This window comes from Saccostrea cucullata, unplaced genomic scaffold (assembly GCF_032062105.1).
Source record: "Saccostrea cucullata isolate Sc308-1 unplaced genomic scaffold, CSIRO_AGI_Scuc_v1 ctg928, whole genome shotgun sequence".
In the NCBI taxonomy this organism is placed as follows: Eukaryota; Metazoa; Mollusca; class Bivalvia; order Ostreida; family Ostreidae; genus Saccostrea; species Saccostrea cuccullata.
In genome coordinates, this window is record NW_026925141.1 from 199,072 (window position 1) to 207,111 (window position 8,040).

Consider the following 8,040-nt stretch of genomic DNA (forward strand, 5'->3'; position numbering starts at 1 on the left):
ATGGAAAATTGAATTAATTTTATTATTTACTAAAATACAAAATTAATTTTATTCAATCATTGTTGAGGCCGATAACCGTAGCTTTCCTTACACATGCGAATGCTTAGAAACCATGTTTTTAGACATATTTTTTGTGCTATTATTTTTAATATTGGAAATAGTTTAAAACTTTTCAAAGCATTGTTTTGAAAAAGTAATGGTATTTAAAGTTGTCAATATAATTACGGATTTCCTTTCTTCCCACTGCTCTTTTCATTTAATTGTCCCCCGCTTTCGCAAAAGCGAGAGGACATTAAATCTCATTCGTCTGTCCGTCAGTTTGTCCGTCCGTCACATAAACTTTAACCTTGCCCATAACTTATGACTTAGTGGGGCTATGACTTTCATATTTCTCAGGTGTATTCCTTGTGACAAGACCTTTCTTGGAGTATGACCCACTTAAACACAAAAACTCCAAAATTTTACTTTGGCCATAACTGTTAAATGTTAGGTACTAGGACTTTCATCTTTCATATATGTATTTTTTGTAGCATATGGGTCTTTCACATATGTATTGTATTTTTTGTAGCAAACAACTTTGGCCTTTTGACCTTGACCTTGGAGATTTCCGTACTTATGAGAAAACTTTAACCTTGAACATAACTTTTGAATGGTAAGGGATAGGGCTTTGTTATCTGTGAGAAGACATTTCATTGGATACCAAGAACTTTGACCTTTTCACCTTGACCTTTTTAAAGACTTTAACCTTGGTCACAACTTTTGAAGGGTATATACTAGAATTTCACATATGTACTCCTTGTGACAAGACCTTTTATTTGAAATCAACAACTTTAAACTTTTGATCTTGACCTTGAAGATTTCTAAACTTATCAAAAAACTTTAACCTTGATCATAACTTTTGAACGGTAAAGGCTAGGGCTTTCGTAATTCACATGTGAGAAGACCTTTCATTGGATACCTTTGACCCTTTGGCCTTGTCCTTGGAGTTTGACTTTCTTTTCAAAAACGTTGACTTTGGCCAAAACTTTTGAATGGTAGGTACTAGGACTTTCATATTTCACTTATGTATTCTTTGTGGCAAAACTTTTCATTGAATACCAACAATTTTGACCTTTGGACAATGGAAATTAACATACTTCTGAAAAAACCTTTATCTTGACCATAACTTTTAAGACCAATTCTCTGTAATCACCAAAATATTTTGGCACTCATAGTTACAGATTTAAATTTTTATATCATAATTTGATACAGGTGTGTGAGTGATTATAAAATCCAAAAATAGTTTTTGAATTGTAAACTTGGTTGCCATAGAAACGGGATACAAACTTTCTCATTTTTGTAAATCATGAAAATCTGTACTTTTCATGAAAAACCATGTCTAGAAATGAACAGAGATATCTAAATTTGTGTTTATTGTTGTTATCCAATACTAGAGATTCAAACAACAATATTTACAGTTCAATTTTAATTTTACACTTGTAAGTGGTCATGTAATGCATTGCAAAATGTCAAAAATATAGTAAATTTTGATCAGTTTTTACAGACTTAAAACAAAAAAATGCAGCCATCTACAAATTAAGCAATAATAAAACATGAAAGGTTGATATTTGGTTATATTCAAACAATTAAAAAATTGGTGGGCAAATGTTATGTGTAAAAGAAATTCAAAGGTGAATATCCATTTTTCCTGCATTTTGAAGCATTTTTTGCTTCCAAATTACTTCCCTTGGATTACTCTCTAGCGTTTGGAGGTACAATATGTAGGCACTTGTAGTGGTAAATAAATAGTTTGGTTAGCATTTCTGCTGTCCGCTAGGGGAAGTTAACGAACGATAACTGGAAATCAGCGGAAGTGCTGGTCCTGTGTTTACCCGTGCATTTACAGACACACACCACTACGGTGTTCTTGTTTCCTATGATAGGATATTATCTGGTAGGTGACATTGTCTTTATAAGTAAAATTTAATTTCTTCAGGTATATGGTGTGATTACTCTATTATGTTTTTACAGTACAGTTCATTAAATTAAATGTAAATTATTTTTTTTCTAAAGACGTCTAACATGTTGGGCTCAAGAAAATATTATTTACATATGTTTTTCTACTTAACCTATCTCAACCTATGGATTTTTAAGTGGGGAAATGTTTACAAAAGTTATATGAAAAATCACAAGTTATATAAATGAAGCGCTATTAGGTAAAGATTTTTTTGAAATATAGAAGTGGTATTTTGTGCTGCAAAATTACCTCCCTTTCCAATCAGCTGTTTATTGTTTATTTCAATATTAGGCCTATATCACATGAAGTATATATAGGAACATTTTACAATACATATTTTATGTAATAATTTGTGATTGTATTCAGACTAGACCAACAAATTAATTATCTTCCATACATTCATTCTTTCTTCATTTCCTCCCATTGCAGAATTTATTCATTCAAGTACAAACAAACACACTTGGCCTTACTATATCCCTTCCCACTCCAATGCAAGGGTGTTAAAAATTAGTAATAAAAATGAGAATCTGTGTCAATTGAAACTATGTCAAATCTTTAGGTATAAAACCTTAACAATATTTTCTGTATTTTTGTAATCGTCCAAAATAGTTATCAAAATGTGTATCATTCACTTTTTTAATTAATTCAGCCAGTTGCCTGTACTTTAAAGATATTGATATTGCACAGGAAAATACAAATTTTCAATTTTTAATAAGTAGGATTTTTATATATTTTAAAATCTCAAACTTTTGCATAAAAAGATTTTTCTTTTGCCAGATGTAACATCAAATGTCTTCTTTTATGATTTGCATTTTTTTAAAATTGTAAATTACAATTTATTACAATGTTTTTATACAAAAGTTTTTGTGAGGAGAATCAGTCAGCGCAGGATTTTCCGCACTATACTGATACTAATTGTTTGCATCAACTTTTGTATTATTACATGTATCTCAGTCTTTTTCACAAAAACAAGCCTAGCTCATAAGAAACATAAATTTTAGCTCTTTCCTATTTGATGTTGCACTTTATATATAGCTATCATTCATTGATATTTAGCACTGATGGAGGAGAAACATTTTATAAAGATAAAAACATTGATTTGAGCCATTTAAATGCACCTTTAGTCTATATCATTTGTCTTCAATTCTTAGAATCTGCCTAATTTCTTACAATACATTGACTTTACCTACAAAGTGATGGAAGCTTAATTTGGACTGTGTTGGTAAATTGTTGTAAACAAAATCAGTCAGCGTGGGTTTTTCCGCACTATACTAAATCTTATTTTTTGCATAAACCTCACATTTTTTCTTGTACCATATCCTACAAAAGTAGGTCCACATAAATAAACAGTTTGCAGCTCTCCCTAAAAGCTGATGCAATTCAAGAAAATATATTTTTTTATATTCACAACTCAAATGAAAGGATTTACAAATGTTAGAAGCTTCATTATAACTTTTCCACAATCTTAAAAAGTCTTAAACAGCTGGGAAACTAGCTTTCATTTACCTCAAATAACTAGTATTTTTATTATTATAGACTCTCTTTAAGTTCTCCCTTTCTTATAAGTAAGTGTCAGTAAGTGCTGGCTTTTATGCAGCATACTGATTTAAATATTTGTAACAGTTGCTTTGATTTAAAAAATTTAGTTCAATTGATATGTACAGTGTTAAAAGTCCTTTAAGGCAAACAAAATATCAGAATCCCATGTGATATAATTTTTACCTGTACATAATTACGTATGTTGCAATTGTGAAATTCACCTCTCTGTTGAAGGGATTTGCACATTTCTGCATGAAATGCTATATGGAATCTACACTTCAATTCATACTGGATTATAACAACATGGACCTAAAGTCATTAACAATACACTTCATACTGGGTATAGACATAAAATATCTTTTTTTTAAACATTAATTACTGTGGAATTACACTTTCTACTGGATTGAAAACATGGAATATCTCCCATTATCATCAACTGACTCCTTCAACTTGCATATTTATTGTATAACACAGTGACACTATTTTTGGACTCACAAGTCTACACCATCTTCATCTTGGATTATTATTTTTCGGATTATTATAAAAATGACTTCTACAAGTTTTCCTCATCAGGGAAAACAAACTACCTCTGAAACAGAATTATGACATCAACCTTCAAGAGTCAGTATATACAGTGTACTTGATGGAAATAAAGAAACAGACTATAGATAGAGTTATCCTTCCTAATGGTAATGTTTCTTTTTTTACTTTATATTGGATTACCTCCCGTAGAAAATGGTAGGTCACAGCTTCTACTTTTGACGAGGTAGGGTGTGCATGTGGTTATTTTAATTTCTACAAAACAACCAATAAAATGTCGTTTCATATTTACTTCTAAATGCAGAAAGGAAAGTAAAAATGAACATGTGATCTTTCAATTCTTCAATTTATTTTTTAGGGAGAATTGCTAGTTTGGTGAGAAAACTTATCAAAGCGGGTCCGGGTGAGGATTGGCAGTGTGGAAGAAGGAAAAAAGGCCAAGATATAATACATAAGAAGACAAGAGGTAATTATAAATATTACAAATGCTAAGTATGTATACTCTTTTCTCCATTTTATTGGCTTGCATGCATGTAACCCGAGATTCCTCTGCTATGAAAATTGTGACACCTGAAGGGACCTCTGTCCTGACTCTCCCCGGTACATTTTCATACATAATTACATAAAAATACATGTTGATGGCAGACCATGAAGACATGAATCAGGTCAGACACAATCTCTTTATAAAACCAGGTCCAATACAATGATTTGGCTAGGTAGATAGCTGTAAGCCTATATTTCAAAGCAACTTATACGTCGCTTGCGCAGTGCAGTGTTTAGAGAGTCTGCTCTAGAATTGCAAAGTAAGGAGTTTATGCTTATATCGCAGGTTTATATCCCACTCTGGGACGTGGAGACTAGCCCTTCGGATGCTATCATATAAACTGAGGTTCCGTGTGGCAGTAGCCAGTAAGGCACTGGAACAAAAAAATCCCTCACTGCTCAATGGTCGTGAGTGACAAGTATAGGACAAAATTTGCATCTCTCCAACGGCAAGTGGTGGGTCTCTCCATATTTGTATTAAAAAATTCTGAAGACTAGGAGACATTACAATCAATGTAATCTTCTTAACAATAACATTAAGTGAAAGTTTCCCTTTTCAGAAAAGAAAAAAATCCCAGGTGTATAAAAATATTAGAAGATGAAAAATCATGGTATGATGAAATTCGGTGTATAACAGTAAATCCTTATACATTACAGCCATACTATATAATACACATACTCCTATATATAAAACTAAAAGTAAATAGTTCTGTCAATAAAGAGAGGTTAAGCATTTTACCGTGTACGTCTACCTCTACATGTAAACATAGCAGTGATTTTACATCGTGTTCTGTTTAACAATCTGCACGTGTACCGGTATTTGTAAAACATCATTTCAGCATGACACTTTTCAATCCATTTGTATCAAATAAATCTATGACTTGAAATAAAAAAAAGATACTTTGGATGTACGTAATAAATACTCAAATTCATACCAAACACCTGCTGAAAAATAAATATTCTGTAGTTTGAGTTTAAGAAGCTACAAGTTCTCACCTACGTGTACTTGCGAGTCTATACATTGTGTACAACTTGTAGAATTACCCGGTATGCAAAACTGATGACTTAAATCACTTAAAAATATGGGATTTCCCTAGGGACACGTACACGGTCATCTGCTTAACCTCTCTTTTATATAGTGCTTGACCTGTACATATTTTTGTAAGGATAATGACTTTCCTTTTGATCATGTTGACAGGAAAATAATTAAAATATAGATGGATTTTTATTATAAAATTAATTAATTTTTATCTTGAATTAAGTAATTTTTAACAAAAATTAAATTATATTTATTTTTTGTTTTCAAAGGATTCACCAAAGAGGATGAAAAGGAAAAGGAACAAGAACATATACACATGTAAATCATGGCTATAACAGAATTCAAATGAAACCTTGAAGTTAATTTTGGAAAAGACAATTTCAGGAATTGGGACAGCTTATAGATGCATTTCTCTTCAAGGTAACCAGTTTCAAAATCAAATCTAAATTGTTGGAAAAACACAGTACTACATGTAGTATATGGTCTGCTCATTTCTCTTTTATTGATCAAAATGATTTTTAAAGTCATAATAATATATGCATGTATCAAAGAAAACATGTTTAACTTTAACAACTGTCATAATGATCATTAGAAAAACACCTCTTGATTTAGGGTTTGCTTTTACATTTATGCATTTAATTTAATTATGTATTTAATTCAGTTTGATATTTGTATTCATTTGAAGATACACTGTATTGAAAATTGTATTTACTTCTGCAGGTAGAAAAAAGTCATCTTAAATATATAAGTGGAGATGCAATATCATGAAGTTCAAAGTAAAGTGCAAAGCTGAATATCATAAAATCTCCAAACAATGGTGAAGCCTTAAAAGTTGGAGATATGGCATTAAACTTTTTCCTTAGAAAGTACCTTGATGTCTGTTACTAGTAATTTAGTTTCCCATATGAGGAGCAATGTAGCTGGCTTGTCAGAGTGATTTTCCTGAAGATGAAATTGGAAATGAGAATATTCATGTGTGTCTCCATACTGGAAATCCTCAAGATTCAACCAATTTCTAAGTGACTCAGTGAGGTCATTATTTAAGGAAGCTCTTAACAGCACACTAATGAGCTCTACTTGAAGGAGTAGTACAGTAAGAGTGATCTCCCCTTAGAAGACAGATAGAAAAAAAAAATGGTTGCTTTAATACCATTTATTTCACAATTTGTAATACATTTAAATATTTTTACTAGCATTATCTTAGACAAAGAATAAGTAATTGATTAATATTCACATTAATTTTCCCAATAGTCAACGACAGGGTTATCTGTTCATGAATAATTCATAACATTTTTCTTGTAGAAATAATGCAGGTACATGTACTTGTTTAAAATGAACTAATAATCTCAAATGTGCATACCTTTATATGATATTTTTTTCTTAATTGAAAGTCTGCAGATCACTTCTTGATACAAATGTATTGTTTAGTGCTTCTTTAAATTTCATATGATATGGTTTGCAATTAAAATACATTGTAGTTGATGATTTTGATAAAGGTTGAAATAAAAATTTCACAAGCTAACAGTACTTGTCTTAATTGTAATACTTTGTAGCCTTTTGTTCTATCATATGTAGCAGCTAACTATGTAATTTTTTGTGTTTTGGATTTTGTTTCATGTTTATATATTATAAAAGCATATAATTTAGAAATTATTATGTAGCCTTATTAGGGCCCCGCTCGGCTGGCGCCCTATAGTGATCAGTCTGTCCGTCCGTCAGTCCGTCCGAGATCTCTTGTCCGGAGCATATCTTCTCTCCCTTTGGCCCAATCTTGCTCATACTTCACCCACAAAGTGCCCTTGGGTAACCGGTGTGCAGTGACCTTGAACCATGTTTCTAGGTCAAAGGTCAAGGTCATAGCAGAATTGTGTGAAAAATCCTTGTCCGGAGCATATCTTCTCTCTCCTTGGCCCAAACTGGCTCATACTTCACCCACAGAGTGCCTTTGGGTAACCAGTTATGCAGTGACCTTGAACCATGTTTCTAGGCCAAAGCTCAAGGTCAAAGCAGACTTATATGAAAAATCCTTGTCCGGAACATATTTTACTATCTCCTTGGCCCAATCTGGCTCATACTTCACCCACAGAGTGCCTTTGGGTAACCAGTGTGGAGTGACCTTGAACCATGTTTCTAGGTCACAGGTAAAGGTCATACCAGAATTTATGAAAATTCCTTGTCCGGAGCATATCTTCCCTCTCCTTGGCCCAATCTGGCTCATACAACACCCACAGAGTGCCTTTGGGTAACCAATGTGCAGTGACCTTGAACCATGTTTTTAGGTCAAAGGTCAAGGTCATAGCAGAATTTTATGTAAATTCCTTGTCCGGAGCATATCTTCTCTCCTTTGCCCAATCTGTCTCATACAACACCCACAGAGTGCCTT

At 32.4% G+C, this 8,040-nt stretch overlaps 1 long non-coding RNA gene across 1 annotated transcript; it reads left to right on the forward strand.

The window, feature by feature from the left end:
* The first annotated feature begins 4,431 nt into the window (after window positions 1–4,431).
* On the forward strand, window positions 4,432–7,595 carry LOC134268172 (uncharacterized). Its single transcript, XR_009992308.1, has 3 exons — window positions 4,432–4,541; window positions 5,927–6,077; window positions 6,378–7,595. It is a non-coding gene; the product is annotated as an uncharacterized LOC134268172 (long non-coding RNA).
* Window positions 7,596–8,040: the final 445 nt, after the last annotated feature.